We start from the raw sequence: 13,932 nt of genomic DNA, 5'->3' as shown, positions 1-13,932 counted from the left end.
TTAGAGAAATGTTTTAGATTAAAGATGGAATAAAACTCGATGTCCAAAATATTGGATAAAAATTCAATTCTAAATTAATGTTCAAAATGTAATTTATAGTCGCCAAGAATAAGCCACGAAGGGCCACTTCGGTGAAGTAAGTTGGGCTAGCCGAACCACTCGGTGATCCGCCCTTTTATCTCTTCCATTGCCTTTTCGCCTTGTCATTAAGCATCCTCAAGGTCTGTAACTTTGGGAGATCTATCTTGTCTTCGCGGAATTACTCGGAGATTCTCCGACTACTCTTTTTCATCGCCGACTTGGTTATTTCCTTCAGGGTTTGGCACACTGGAACTTTAGGTGGTCTGATAGCCACTTAGGGATTCGCTGAACGCTCTTGGCGATCAACAGGCTTTCCTTTCGTTATTCCTTCAGCTTGATTTGTTACTTTTTGCTTGTTAGTGTCTGTGGTTTGCTCTTCAATCCATATACCTGAAAATCAAGGCATTAACATCAATTTATAGCTTAAATTAGGCCTTTGAGGACACTAAATCTCTCAAAACGAAGCCCTAAATGAGTCCAAATCTCGGATTCATCAACAGCCCCAACTTAAACTTTTGCTTGTCCTCAAGTAAAACTCAAGATCGGCAGTTCAAAAAGGATGTCTCAAACAGTGGTACAAAATACTCAACATGAATGCACACAACAAGGTTCAATTTACTCATGCGATGATTCAATTGTGCACTCAAAGATTCTAATTGTGACTCACCATTACCATAGATGCTCAAGTTCACAATACTTGCTTCAAATGCGAGTACAAGCTCAACAAAGATACTCAAATTCCCTCACAACAAAGATGATTCCATTTCCATACACAATTCTTCAATAATTTGTAGTTTTGGAATCACATACGACTCTCGCACTCACAAAGATGAACACATGCATGACTTCACCCATAGGTTTGCCCTTATTTTCCAAACAACATTTGTTTCAGCTCACTCAAGATCACAAATGTCTTTTCATGGCATGTAATGGGGCTAAGCGTCAAGGTATGGTCATTTAGACTCAATCGCTTTTACCTTCATGAAGTGTGGCTAATGTTTGCGTAATCAAGACACAACTTCTGATGCAAGTGTCTATGATCGTACAATAGTTTAGAAACCCAACCAAGGGTTGGGTTCGTCCTAAGAGAGTGATTTTGAGAATTAATAGAAAAATAAAATTTAGTTCTAACTAGTCGTAGCTAAAGACATTAACGATTTCAAACATTGTAAATTAAAGGGGGACACAGGAATGTCAATTAACAATGGGGGGTTTTGTCACAAGTAAGGCAAAAACAGCAAAATAACAACGGTTTCTAAGTAATGAGAGGGGATCCTTGGGATGTGACGAAAATACTGGTTAAGCTACATTATTGGGTACATGCTTTCGATAGAAAATTCACAGAGTAATTGTGACTAGGCTAGAATTTAAGGGGAATAAGCTCTCTGTCGAGCAACTTACCCCATTTCAAATGCGTTCCTCTCGGACACCCACTTTGCGCATGAAAACCAGCCTACGCCTTAACCCATTCACTCTCTCGAGATGAGTGTGTGGACATGGGACTAGGGTTCACTCTCTCAAGATGAACCTCATGTCGACCCACTCACACTGGCCATAAATCTAGTGGTCTTAGTTTTACGATCTCTCTTTCGAGCAAGCTGAAAACGCATAAATAAACTTGTATTTGCAACTACAAATTCATTAAATTCATCCACAACCACTAAATGAAATCACCATTAAACTACGATTAAATTATCAACAAGCAAAACCCAACAATTATCTTAACCCATATTCGCTAAATCACACCCCCAAAATTGGGGTTTCTAACCACACATCAAGAGATAGAAATTTATACCTAAATGAGCTTGCATTCAAATGGGTGTGAAGATTTAAGTCTTGTTACAGGCCAAGAATGAAGAATCCTAGAGACCCAAGTCCAAATTCGTGGAGATGAAACCCTCTTTTTCTTCAAGTCTTCAAAACATTCTCAAGCTTAGAACAAAAATATCAAAAAGTACTATTCAGAATGAAAATTATCACAATTGTTCGACTCTAAGTGAAAATTATAATAATTGTTCCACACTAAAACTAAAACTCTAACTAGTATTTATAGTTTTTAAAAATTTATGTTGTAGAGGATCATTCAGAGTCGTTAGTTGGAATCACCGATCAATTTGACGATTCGCCCTTAGGTGTAGTTCATCACCATCTTGCACCAGCCCTCAACAACGTCGTGCTGTGGGTTATTGGGCGATATGGTACTGCTTCGCGAAACTTCTCGGTCATGCACCGACTGCTTCCTTTTTCTGCTGACTTGTTCCTTTTCTTCAGGGCTCGGCACACTGGACCAAAAGGCGAACTAAGACACTTTGGCAACTCGCCAAGTAGACTCGGTGATCCTCAGGCCTTCATTTCTTCGTTCTTTTTAGCCTTTTTATTCCTTTTTGCGACATAGTGTCCATGCTTTCCTTAAAACTTCAAATACCTGAAACTTAAGGGTTTTCATCAGATATTGAGATAAAATAAGCATTTGAGGACACCATTTCTATTAAAATATAGCCCTAAATGAGTCCAATTTGTGGACTCATCAACACCCCCAACTTAAACTTTTTCTCGTCCTCAAGCAAACTCAAGTTCATCCGTTCAAAAAGGGTGTCTCAAACAGTGCTATACAAGACTCAATCATGAATTCACACAACAAGACTCAATTTACTTATGCAAAGATCAAATGTGCACTCAAAGATTCAAGTTGTGAACTCACCAATATCAATGAATCTCATGCTCACAATACTTGCTTCAAATGCAAGTTCAAGTTCAACCAAAAGTGTTCAAAATGCCCTCACACAAGGAATGATTCCATATTCACACAGAATGGTTTACAATTTAAAGCTTCATAATCAAATGCAACGCTCACACTCACAAAGATGAACATGATGCATGCTTTCACCCATAGGTTTGCCTGTATTTTCCGATCAACATTTGTTTCAGCTCACTCAAGATCAGAAAGGTCTTTTCAAGGCTTGTAATGAGGCTGAGTGCAAATGTATGGTCATTTAGGCGCAGTGACTTTCATCCTCATGACATGTGGTGCTCACAACACTTCCTTTCCTTTTCCTTCATCATTCTCTTTAGTGCTCATAAGTTATCCTATTATTCACTTTCCATGGATTGTTTGGGAACCCCATCTCTTTTGTACTTTATTCCACAACATTCTTTCTCATTCTTTTTCTTTTTCTGTCTTTTCTTCTTCTTTTTTTTTTATATGGAGCGATTCCATTTTTATTTTTTATTTTTCAAAACCATGGGTAAGAGGAGACTTTTCTTGAACTTCTTGACTTGCCCCTATCTTTTCACCACACCCCCAACTTAGGCTTTTGGCCTAAGTTGGCTATTCAACTAACCACAACTTCATGAGGATTATAGGTTATGGATAAATAAAGGTCATTTCTTTCATCAAGTTTCTTCCAAAGAAGGGTAAGGCTAAAAGGGTGTTCAAGAGAGAATCACACGCTCACAAGGTAGATCACAAAAGAGGTATACGTCAAATTGGTTTACACTCGTAGAAGTTGCCTAAGATCATATCAAGAGATAGCATCACTCAGTTGACCGGACCAACGGCGCAAATTCTAGGATCTATCATACATAGTTCACAGGTAAGTTCATCACACTAGGCATTGACACTATAAGTTAAGCAAGACTCCACACTTTCGCTAGTGTGCAATGGTCATCACAAGAGACTAAATTTGATACTAGGCTAGTCATAATGAGATGCAAGGAGTTCACATATTTTCTATGCAACTTCATTTGGCCTCATCGTAACCGTGCATTCATGTTCGTTCGATTGAGAGAACTATTCAAGTCATCGGAATTGATTGGAACCGAGACTCATTTTTTTGCAAAAGAACAGCCAAATTCTAGAGAATATAAAGGGTGGCGAAAATGTGCGAAAAATTCAAAAAAATTCGAAAGGGTCAAAATCATTTTGCAATTTAAAATAAAAGGAGTCGTAAGCTTAAACATCCACAGAAAGGCAATGATAATATTAGTTAAAACAGAACAGCCTAAATATATACATAAAAACACGAATCACAAATAGTTCACAAAAGTTGGGCCTCACCCCACCACAAATAAAATGTATTTGTCCTCAAATATAATTAACAAACATTTGGAAGTACAAATAGAGAATAACAGAGGGTGGCAAAGGATAATCCTGGTTAAGCAGTTGCCTCATTTGTCGGGGCGGCATGTGTGAGGTAGGGAAGTTAAGCAGACCGCTGAGTGGTTCCTCAAACTCTCCACAGCTTTGCTAGGCAGCCCAATGTGTCTAGTCTCAACCCACGTTCTCGGATTCTTCACAACTACCCTTTTGTGCTGACCAATTTAAAGTGCCATCCATGTTCCGAGCATAAATTGATAACTAGAACACTTAGGTAATACATGAATATATGGAAATTAGTGTGCACAGATGCAGTTGGTGAAATCAAAGCGTATTAAAGCGAACAAGTTGTAGAATTTTAACCCTTTTGGCTTGCAAACTGTCCAGTTCATGCTCATTCAGCGGCAGTAGTCTTGATTGTTGAGTCAGTCGGCATTTCGCCGAATAGTTGTTTACTTCGCTGAGTTTTACGGAACTTTCCAAGCAAATTTGGACGTTCAAACGGTGGTAAACATCGGGGTCACCGATATGGTTGGCGATTCGTCAATACTTTTCTGGACTCGGCGAATTTTATAGACTCCAATTTAAAGCTATCTTGAGTCAAACGGCGGAATTGATTTGGTGAGCCGACGTCTTTGGCGACTCGCCGACTGAACCTGTTCCTCGCCACCCAACACTTTTTCTAACACCTTCTCACACTTCAACTTGTATAAACGACACACTATTATTTTACCAATATGCAAATATAAAATATTAAGGGGTTTTGGGTTGACTCCCAAACAACGCCTTAGTTAACGTCGCGGCACGACGCAAGTCAACAACTATTCTTCATCCTCGGAGTCTCCTATGTTGTAATTAGGCGAGTCCTCGGCAAATGGTGGGTAATGACCTGATATCAAATGGCCGATTTGAGCATCCTGCAGCTAAATAGTCATGGAGTGAGAGGTTGACGCTTCATTTAGCATTTCGATATTTTCCTTCATTTCATTCAACATCTTCTCATGTGCCTCATTTTTTTGCTGAATGAGTGAAAGAGTATCGTCATCTTGCACTCCTCCCTGCTTCTTCCCATGACTACACTCTCAGAGGGAGAACTGATTTTCTTTTCCCATGGCTTGTACTTCTAATTCTGTGACTCGGTTGGATAGAGCATCCAACTGGGTGACTAGTGTGTCCCACTCCTACTTCTTTTTGGCATCTTTGCCGGCTTCTACCATGCCATCAAGGAGTTTTTCTACGACCTCATAGGGCTGGTATAGCATGCCGCCCTCGCAAAGTTGATCGGCTACACTTCTATTCTCGAGTCCAAGACCCCTATAGAAGCACTCCAGAAGCGCCTTTTCCGTCATCCCATGAGATGGGCATGGTTGCAGCACCGCTTGAAACTTCAGCCACATTTCGGGAATTGTCTCATCCCCTACCTGTTTAAATGTCAGGAGGTTGTCCCTGAGGTTCAATAGTTTCAGGAGGGGATGGTCCATGTGGTACCTATAATGATCATCAATTCTTATTTACCTACTTTGATATTCAAACAAGTAAAACAAAACTACAATTTAGATTAGTAAAGCTAAAACTAAGAAGGATCAAAAAATTTATTCAACTAAGAATTCCCAAATAACACCACTACCCGGCAACGGCGCCATTTTGATATTTGTGTAATCAAGCCACAACTTCCGATGCAAATGTCTACTATCGTACAATAGTTTAGTAACCCAACCAAGGGTTGGGATCGTACCAAGAGAGTGTTTTTCAGAAATAATAGAAAAATAAAATTTAGTTCTAACTAGTCATAGATAAAAACATTAACGATTACAAACATTGTAAATTAAAGGGGAACACAAGAGTGTCAATTAACAATGGGGGGTTTTGTCAGAAGTAAAGCAAAAATAGCAAAATAACAAGGGTTTCTAAGTAATGAGAGGGGATCCTTGGGATGTCATGAGAATACGGGTTAAGATACATTATTGGGTACATGCTTTCGATAGACAATTGATAGAGTAATTGTGACTAGGCTAGACATTTAGGGGAATAAGCTCTCTCTAGAGCAACTTACCCCATTTCAAATGGGTTACTCTCGAACACCCACTTGCCGCATGAATACCAGCCTACACCTTAACCCACTCACTCTCTTGAGCTGAGTGTGTGGAAATGGGACTAGGGTTAACTCTCTCAAGATGAACCTCATGTCGACCCACTTACACTAGCCATCAATCTAGTTGTCTTAGTTTTACGACCTCTATCTCGAGCAAGCCGAAAACACATAAATAAACTTGTATTTGTAACTACAAATTCATTAAATTCATCCACAGCCACTAAACGAAATCACAATTAAACTACGATTAAACTATCAACAAGCAAGACCCAACATTTATCTTAAACCATATTCGCTAAATCACACCCCCAGAATTGGGGGTTTTAGCCACACATCAAGAGATAGAAATTTATACCTAAATGAGCTTGCATTCAAATGGGTATGAAGATTTAAGTCTTGTTACAGGCCAAGAATGAAGAATCCAAGAGACCCAAGTCCAAATCCTTGTAGATGAAAACCCTCTTTTTCTTCAAGTCTTCAAAACCCTCTCAATCTTAGAGCAAAAGTATCAAAAAGTACTATTCTATTTGAAAATTATCACAATTGTTCGACTTTAAGTGAAAATTATAATAATTGTTCCACACTAAAACTAAAACTCTAACTAGTATTTATAGTTTTTACAGATTTGTGTTGTAGCGGATCAATCGGCATCGTTAGTCGGATTCACCGATCAACTCGGTGATTCCCCCCTTGGTGTAGTGCATCGCCGTCTTGCACCAGCCCTCAACATCATCGTGCTCTGGGTTATTAGGTGATATGGTACTGCTTCGTGGAACTTCTCGGCGATGTGCCGACTACTTCCTTTTTCCGCCGACTTGATCCTTTCCTTGAGGGCTCAGCACACTGGAACAAAAGGCGAAGTAAGACCCTTCGTAGACTCGGGATCCTCAGGTCTTCATTTCTTCGTTCTTTTCAGCCTTTTCATTTCTTTTTGCGAAGTAGTATCCATGCTTTCCTTAAAACTTCAAATACCAGAAACTTAAGGGTTTTCATCAGATATTAAGATAAAATAAGCATTTGAGGACACCATTTCTATTAAAATATAGCAGTAAATTTGTCTAATTTGTGGACTCATCAGTGGCCTGAATCATCACATTTACTACTTTTTTTAACAATTCAAACATACTCATAATCCACCCCATTATTCAACATCATATGAATTACTGAACACCTCATTTCTTTTGAAATTTTCATCACTTTATTTCACAACTTTTTCATTCTTTTTCTTTTCTTCTTTTCTCTTTTCTTTTCTTCTTCTTATTTTTTACATGGAGGGGTTCCATCTTTTTCAAAACCATTTTCAAAGGGGGATTTTTTCACACTTCTTGATTTTCCTTCTCTTTTCACCACACCCCCAACTTAGGCTTTTGGCCTAAGTTGGCTATTCAACCACACTTCATGAAAGTTATGGGTAGATGGATAAAGAGGGATCACAATTGTTCAAGTTTCTTCCAAGAAAAGGATAAGGCTCAAGGGGGTTCAAGCAAGGTTTACACATATCACAAAGTTGGCCACAAAAGAGGTATATTGTCAAATTGTCTCACTCTCCAAAATCGTTGCCTAAGATCATATAAAGTGTTTGCATCACTTAGTCAATCGGACCAACGGGGCAAATTCTAGGTGTCATCACACAATTGCTCAAAGTAATCTCAAAACACAAGGCATTGGCACCAACATCTAACAAGACTCCATACTTTCGCTAGTGTGCGATGTTCTTCACAAAAGGCTCATTCGATAACTGGCAAGTCACAACAAGATGCTAAATGTTCACACATTGCCTATGCAACTTCATTGACCTCATTGTAGTCGCACATTTAATTCGTTCAATTAAGAGCACTATTCAAGTCATTGGAAATTGATCATCACCGACACTCAAATTTACACATGAACAGCCACAAGCCAAAATCACAAACAATAGGGGGTGGTACAATAATTTCAAAATAGGTCAAAAACCATTTACATTAAAAATAAGGAGCCACAAGCTCAAATATCCACAAAGTAAGATGAAACACATAAATAGGTCAAAGTACCCAATATTTACAAATAAAAACTTAACAGAAGAGGTAGGTATGGAAATACCTCACCCCACCCACAAAAGAAAAGCAGTTATCCTCAAATACAACTAAAACATCAAAAATCAATAAAAACGACAGAGAGGGAGGTAAATAATGATCATGTCTACACAGTCGCTCCATTAGTCGAGGCATCAGTGCCCGGGGTCACACTCTAGGTTGGGCATCATTGTCCGGGGTAACAACACTAGCCTGCCATAGAGGTATCTGCCAATGATGTCTGAATGATTGACTAAACTATCTTTTCCTTAGAATGAGGCAAGTCTCGATAACTAGCAAGTCACAACGAGATGCTAAATGCTCACACATTGTCTATGCAACTTCATTGACCTCATTGTAGTCGCACATTTAATTCGTTCAATTAAGAGCACTATTTAAGTCATTGGTATTGATCATCACCGACACTCAAATTTACACATGAACAGCCACAAGCCAAAATCACAAACAATAGGGGGTGGTACAATAATTTCAAAATAGGTCAAAAACCATTTACATTAAAAATAAGGAGCCACAAGCTCAAATATCCACAAAGTAAGATTGAACACATAAATAGGTCAAAGTACCCAATATTTACAAATAAAAACTTAACAGAAGAGGTAGGTATGAAAATACCTCACCCCACCCACAAAAGAAAAGCAGTTATCCTCAAATACAACTAAAACTTCAAAAATCAATAAAAACGACAGAGAGGGAGGTAAAGAATGATCATGTCTACACAGTCGCTCCATTAGTCGAGGCATCAGTGTCCGGGGTCACACTCTAGGTTGGGCATCATTGTCCGGGGTAACAACACTAGCCTGCCATAGAGGTATCTGCCAATGATGTCTGAATGACTGACTAAACTATCTTTTCCTTTGAATGAGGCAAGTCTCCAAAGATGGTCACCTCCTGGATATCGAGCTGCTCCTCGTTTGTCTCCTCCTCTAACTCAACATTTACTATATCCTCCATAGTCTCATCTCTAGTGGTGGCCGGAGGCATATCTTAACTTGCCGAGACATCTGACCTCAGAGCATCAGGAGCTCTGTCGACTCAAATAGTGAAGTAAAGTCTGTGAACTTTAGATGGTCCACGTCCTTCCTCAACTCAGAAACCTCGGCACTCAAAGCAATAACCTCACTTGTAGTCCCCTGTCGACTCTCACAAGTTTCAACTCTCATCGTGAGATTTATGATCAATTTAAACACTCAAAACTTAAGAAATAAATATTTTAAGCAATTGGGCACAATTATCGAACACAAAATAGGCAATCAATAACATAAAATACAATTTAAACATAAGCCCAGCACACACTATCAAAAATTACCAAAAGCATTCGAATTCAACTTCTAAACTAGAGTTCGCGGTTCGAAAAACCAACCATTAAGTCAAATGAAGTATTTGAATTGCTTGGCGGCAATGTAATCCAAATCCAAACACGATATCACGAACAAAAAGCGATAAAAATAGGAAAATATGGAAAATCTAGAGTGCGGGTGAAGAGTGAGGGGTTTGAAATGTGGGAATATGAAAGATTTTGAATTTTTAAACCATTTGGCCTTTTAACCTTTCAGTTCGCGGCCCTTTCGGCGGTATTAGTCGACCACGCCGAACCACTCGGCGATGCATCGAGTGGTGACTTACCTCACCGAGTTTTACAAGACCTCCAATTAATTTGGGGGTCCAAATGGTGGACAAAATTGGGCTAGCCGACCTGTTTGGTGTGACGCCGATTCATCGATTGGGCCACCGAGTTTTACAAACTCCCACCTCTAATGTTTGTGGGTGCAATGGTGGTCCAAGTTGGGTTGGCTGACTTATTTGGTGAGTCGCCGACTGGACTCTTTACTCGCCAACCTGCACATTCTCAAACACACTCCACTTTTCAACCTGCACAATCAACACCCTTATTCAAAAGTAAACATAAGGCATTAAAATTTTGGGTTGCCTCAAAAGAAGCGCCTTAGTTAACGTCGTGGCACGACGCAAGTACCCATTCAAGCTTCATTCTTGGGGTTTTCTATGGTATCACTAGGCAACCCCCTTGTTGTCTTGCGTTTAGATGAGACGAGATTTGACACATTTGGGTCTCCAGCTTCTTGATAGAGAATGAGTGAGAAATCACCGTTTGGTTAAGAGTCGATATATCCTCCTTCATTTCCTTCAACAATTTATCGGACTCTTCAACCTTGTTAAGAATGTGTGAGAGCATCTCTTCGGTACGGCCACCCTCAGAATCTTTAGGATTTTGATGCTCATAGGGATGTAATACCTATCCTTCTCCCCTTCTCTTTCCTTCTAAGAGGTGTTACGATCACGCCATTCTCTGTCACGGTCTCTCCAGCCCTCATATCTATTCCAACCTTGATTTCCACTCGGCCTATGGTAGTTTCTGCGATAACCTCCTCCTTGATTGGCTAGAAAGTTCACTTCCTCATTGTACAACGCTTCAAACTTGCATTCTCAGGATTCACTTCACTAACACTCACATCATTGACACTCTTTGAACCTGCACCCAAGACGTTATTATCTAAGATATCCAGCTGTGTCATCATTTTAGCCATGTTCTGGTCTCTCTCTTGATCCTTTTTGATTTGTTCTTTTGTCAATTATAAGTGAGAGAGGAGATACTTGGTCTTCTCGAGTGTACCATGCCCTGTTTATCTTGGTTATGCAATCAAGGAGTTGGAAAGCTATTGCATAAGGCAGTTGCATTATACCACCAAGAGAAAGTTGGTCAGCCACTCCCATGTTCACCGAATCAAGGCTTCTATAGAAATATTGCAGCAGTACATTATCGGGCAATCCATGAGTTGGGCATTGCAGCACCATCTTTTTAAACCTCAGCCAACTCTCACGGATTGGCTCACCTTCCAAGCATTTGAAGCTTTGATGTTGTCTCGAAGAGTCATCATCCTAAAAGGGGGAAAGAATCGCACTTGGAAAGCAGTAATAAGTTCATCCCACAAAGTGATCGAATCTTTTGGCAACTCAGCCAACCACTTGCTTGCCTCACCCATCAGAGAAAATGGGAACAACCTCAGACGAACCGATTCTTGAGATATGTTCTTAAATGAGAACGGTCCACAGACATCAACAAAATTTCTAATATGCTCATGGGGATCCTCATGAGCCAAACTTCTGAATAAACCCTTCAATTGAAGGAGTTGAAGCATAGTGCTAGTAATGTGGAAAATTTTGTTTCCTTCAACTGGAGGAAAACGAATGGCACAAACACCACCCACCTGGTTTGGGTCATTGACATCATTAAGATTCCCAATGTCGTCTAGTTGGCTGATGTTTGCGAAATCAAGACACAACTTCCGATGCAAGTGTCTACAATCGTACAATAGCTTAGTAACCCAACCAAGGGTTGGGATCGTTCCCCAAAGAGTGGCTTTGAGAATTAATAGAAAAATAAAACTTAGTTCTAACTAGTTGTAGTTAAAGACATTAACGATTAATAATATTGTAAATTAAAGGGGGACACAACAGTATCAATTAACAATGGGGGTTTTGTCACTAGTAAGTAAAACAAAAAAATAAATAAGGATTTCTAAGCAATGAGAGGGGATCCTTGGGACGTGACGGGAATATGAGTTAAGCTAGATTATTGGGTACATGCTTTCGATAGAAGATTCATAGAATAATTATGACTAGGCTAGACTTTAAGGGGGATAAGCTGTCTCTCGAACACCTTACCCCGTTTCAAGCGGGTTCCTCTCAGACACCCACTTGCCGCATGAAGAACAGCCTCCGCCTTAAACCCACTCACTCTCTCTAGCTGAGTGTGTGGACATGGGACTAGGGTTTCCTCTCTCGAGTTGAACCTCATGTCGACCCACTCGCACTGGCCATCAATTTAGTGGTCTTAGTTTTACGACCTCTCTATCAAGTAAGTCGAAAACACATATATGAGATTATATTTGCAACTACAACCTCATTAAGTTCATCCACAACCACTAAATGAAATCACAATTAAATAACGATTAAACTATCAACAAGCAAGACCCAACAATTATCTTAACCCATATTCGCTAAATCACACCCCAAGAATTGGGGTTTTTAGCCACACATGTATAAGAGATAGAAATTTATACCAAATTGAGATTGCATTCAACTGGGTATGAAGATTTAAGTCTTGATACAAGCCAAAATCAAAAAACCAAAGAGACCCAAATCCAAATCTTGAAGATGAAACCCTTTGGATCTTCAAGTTTTCAAAACACTCTCAAGCTTAGAGAAAAATTATCAAAAAGTACTATTCTATATGAAAATTATAATAATTGTTCTACCCTTAAAAGTACACATCTAACTAGTATTTATAGTTTTCACAGATTTGTGCTGCAGTGGATCATTCGGCGTCGTTAGTAAGAATCGCCGATCAACTCGGCGATTCGCCCTTCGATGTAGTTCATCACCATCTTGCACCAGCCTTCATCATCGTCGTGCTCTGGGTTAATGGGGGACATGGTACTACTTCGCGGAACTTCTCAGCGATGCGCTGACTGCTCCCTTTTTCTACCGACTTGATCCTTTCCTTCAGGGCTCAGCACACTGAAACAAAAGGCGAAGTAAAACCCTTCGGCGACTCGCCCAGTGGACTCGGCGATCCTCAGGCCTTGATTTCTTCGATCTGTTCAGCCTTTTCGTTCCTTTTTGCGATGTAGTGTCGATGCTTTCCTTCAAACTTGAAATACCTGAAACTTAAGGGTTTTCATCAGATATTGAGATAAATTAAGAATGTGAGGACACAATTTCTATCCAAATATAGCCCTAAATGAGTCCAATTTGTGGACTCATCAACACCCCCAACTTAAACTTTTGCTTGTCCTCAAGCAAACTCAAGTTCAGCCGTTCAAAAAAGGTATCTCGAACAGTGCTACACAAGACTCAATCATGAATGCACACAACAAGACTCAATTTACTTATGCAAAGACCAAATGTGCACTCAAAGATTCAAGTGGTGACTCACCAATATCAAAGAATCTCTTACTCAGAATACTTGCTTCAAATACAGGTTCAAGCTCAAACTAAATGTTCAAATGCCCTCACAGAAAGAATGATTCCATATTCACACAATAGTTCACAGTTTAAAGCTTCGGAATCAGAGGCAACGCTCACACTCACATAGAAGAACACAATGCATGCTTTCACCCATAGGTTTGCCCGTATTTTCCAATAGACAATTGTTTCAGCTCACTCAAGATCAAAATGTCTTTTCAAGGCGTGTAATGGGGCTGAGTGCAAAGGTATGGTCATTTAGGCTTAGTGACTATCATTCTCATAGAATGTGGTGCTCACAACACTTCCTTTCCTCTTCTTTCATCATTTTCTTTAGTGCTCATAAGTCATCCCATTATTCACTTTCCATGGATTGCTCGGGAACCCCCTTTATTTTGTATTTTATTCCACAACTTTTTCACTTTTTTTTTTCTTTCTTTTCTTTCCCTTCTCTCTTTTTTTTTTTTGTATGGAGGGGTTCCATTTTTCTCAAAACCATGGGTTAAAGGAGACTTTTCTTGCACTTCTTGACTTGCGTTCTCTTTTTACCACACCACCAACTTAGGCTTTTGGCCTAAGTTGGCTATTCAACTAACCACAACTTCATG

Source organism: Solanum tuberosum, unplaced genomic scaffold, assembly GCF_000226075.1.
Source record: "Solanum tuberosum cultivar DM 1-3 516 R44 unplaced genomic scaffold, SolTub_3.0 scf00408, whole genome shotgun sequence".
Lineage (NCBI taxonomy): Eukaryota > Viridiplantae > Streptophyta > Magnoliopsida > Solanales > Solanaceae > Solanum > Solanum tuberosum.
Note: the sequence above shows the minus strand (reverse complement) of the source record.